The sequence below is a fragment of the Triticum aestivum genome, chromosome 4A, assembly GCF_018294505.1.
Source record: "Triticum aestivum cultivar Chinese Spring chromosome 4A, IWGSC CS RefSeq v2.1, whole genome shotgun sequence".
NCBI lineage: Eukaryota > Viridiplantae > Streptophyta > Magnoliopsida > Poales > Poaceae > Triticum > Triticum aestivum.
Genome location: NC_057803.1, coordinates 603,101,151 through 603,104,493, shown reverse-complemented (window position 1 = coordinate 603,104,493; position 3,343 = coordinate 603,101,151).

The following is a 3,343-nucleotide window of genomic DNA, read 5'->3' as shown; positions in this document are numbered from 1 at the left end:
GTGGTGCGCTCGGTCGATTCCGTTTGGGGGAACCGAGCGAGGAGACAGGGGAGGGTGCGGGGGGTCGTCGGCGGCGGTGGAGTGAGGGAGGGTGCGGGGGATCGTCGGTGGCGAGGGGATTGAGATGGAGGAGGATCTGGCGCGGGGGCGAGGGGGAAAGGGATAGAGCGGGGAAGGTTAGCAATGGCGCACCTCCCAGGGGTGCGACATAAGTACATCCATAGCAATGGCGCACCACCGAGGGGTGCGCCATAAGTAACTTTTTATTATTTTTTTTAGTTGCGTCTAATATTTTTTTAGAAAATGACGATCAAATTTGAAAACATTTATGAATGTGAAAAAATATCATCAAATTTGTTATTTGAAAATATTTATGAATATGAAAAAATATCATCAAATTTTTTATTTGAAAATATCATCAAATTTGTTATTTGAAAATATTTGAAAAAAAAATCATAAAAATTGGTATACCAATGGCGCACCTCCTAGGGGTGCGCCATAAGTACATTGATAGCAATGGCATATCTTCTACTGGTGCGCCATTAGTAACTTTTTATTTTTATTTTTTAGTTGCATCTAATATTTTTTAGAAAATGACAATCAAATTTGAAAACATTTATGAATGTGAAAAAATATCATCAAATTTGTTATTTCAAAATATTTATGAATATGAAAAATATCATCAAATTTTTTATTTAAAAATATCATCAATATTTTTTTTAGATTTTTAGTTGCATTCATTTGTGAATTGGTAAAACATTTATGAATATGAAAAAATATCATCATATTTAAAAAAATATTCATGAATTCAAAAAGTGCCCATGAAATTTAAAAATATTCATGAGTTCAAAAAATATTAACAAATTCAATACTTTTTGTGAGTTAGAAATTCAATACCATAATAAACATAAATAAATATTCATGAGGACTAGAACAGAAGAAATATCATTTCAATATGTCGAAATACAATCGAGAACTGAAGACTACGATTTAAATACAATCGATCTTAGCTAGCTATCTTTTCACAATCTTCTTGCCCTTCTTTTTCGCAAATGGAGTTTTTCTGTTGAACAGACGTCCTTTAGATAGGGTGGTCCTGCTTCTTCTTGTGGTGTATGGCACTTCATCGTCGTCGTCATGTTCCATCTTCGGGTCGCCGTACTTGTTGAAGTCTTGCTCATTGGCGACTCCATCCATTCCGATAATCTTCCTTTTGCCTCTCCTCACGACAACACGACTGGGCTTTGACGGGTCGGTAATGAAGAAGCATTGGTCCACTTGGGAAGCCAGTACCCATGGCTCAATTTTCGCAGTTTGCGCCCGCGGTCTTGGATTTGGCTTCGGGTATAATCACGATGGTGAAATACCGGTCTTCTTTTAGGACGCTCTTGGCCCATCTGACACGGAACATTGGGACCTTCTCTCCAGCGTAGCTCAGCTCCCAGATCACCTCGATCGTTCCGTAGTATCTGTCCTTGTCGTTACCGGTGTAGGATTCCATCGTTACTCCGGAGTTCTGATAACCATCGCTCTTCATGTCCTTTCCATCGGTGTAGATATGTAGCCGTTGATATCGTATGCCTCATAGGTCATCAGGTTGTGCTCGGCGCCCTGTGACAAGGCGAATATGAGTTTTTCTTCCGTGGAAGAATCCTCATGTAAAGGGTACGACAGAAGCTTCTCCTTGAACCAACGCGTGAAACATAAGTTGTGCTCTTTGATTGTATCTCCGTCCGTCCTCTGTTGGCCTCGGTCATTGTACGTCTTCTCAATAAAGGTTTTGTGCTCTACCACCCAAGAATCGACCACGTCTATGTGTTGTAGCGCGACTAGATTTTCTCTTTCAAAGTCGGCGAGTCGACCCTCGAAGTCGACATGATTTTGCAGCGAACATCACGGTGACCCCATCCAGCGAGCCTGCCGAGGTACCTGTTGACGGGCAGACCAACGGGGATCTCGATGCCTAGATAATTCGTGCAGTAGGAGATGCACTCTTCGGTCAGAAAGCCCCTGGCTATGCTTCCCTCTAGACGTAACATGTTGCGAACGTATTCTTTGATGACACCATTCATCCTTTCCAACGGCATCATGCTGTGCAGGAACGTCGGCCCAAGTTGGATGATATCCTCCACGATGTGGACCAACAGATGCACCATAACATCAAAGAATGTGGGCAAGAAGTACATCTCAAGGAGTGATCGGAAAGTACCACACCACTTTTCGAGGAGCTTTCTTCCTCTTCTTGTATCGAGTGACGGCGCACATCGGACATATGGTAGACTCCGCGTGCTCGTCCCGATAAATGGTGCAATTGTTCATGCACACATGGTATTTCACATGCGATAAATCCAAAGGACACACGATTATCTTCGCCTCCTCGAAACTGATCGGGCACTTGTTCCCCTTGGGAAGACGTTTGTGCCAGAATGACATGTTCTCGTCGAAGCATGCGTCGGTCATTTTGTGTTTTACCTTCATCTCCAGAGCCATGAGCGTTACTTTCAGGTGGGTATCCTCGGGCCTGCATCCTTCATACAATGGAGTAACAGCGTCTATCTCCAGTTAATCCAGCTTGACTTTCTCTTGGGTGGCAGCTCTTGTGTTATCCGTCTGCTTGAGAAGCAGCTCTTGAATATGAGGGTCTTGCACCCAGCCCATCGATAGTCCATCGTCGTCTGCTCTGGCATCTTCATCTTCATGATCATGCCCTTCATCTTGATCTTCCTCATCATCATGTCCGACATCTTCTACATGATGACTGTGTACTGCATCACCGTCATGATCATGTCCTGGAGATTCTTCGTCTTCTCGCCCGCCCTCGCCGCGGTGGTTGTCTTGCTGCCCTTCCTCATTTCTTGCCCGGCCCCCATGGACGACTTCATAGTCATATTCATCACCTTCCACCGATAGCCATCCATGAAACCACGCAAGAGCAGGTGGTCCCGCACCTGTCCGGAATCCGGGTCCGTAATAAGGCTCTTCAGCTTGCATCTTCGACACAGACATCTTATCTTCGTCTCGTTCTTTTGAAGCATCTCGGCCTTCGCGGAGCTCAAAAACCTATTCACGATGCCTTCGGTCATCATGCGGACCATGGTCGCCTGCGGGGTAGAGCAAAACGATATTTTAGAACCAAGAAAAAATTTGACATGACTTTGCCTAAAAATAGGACCAAAAAGATGCATAGTGCCAAATTCTCACCGAAACGGAAATGAATCAACATTCCGGCAAAATATTGGCAACTATCGCATTTCAAATACCGGTACCTGCAAATACAAACATATGCAACACCACAAACATACGTAGATCTAGTTCATAAAAAGTGCATGTGCACGTTGTTGGA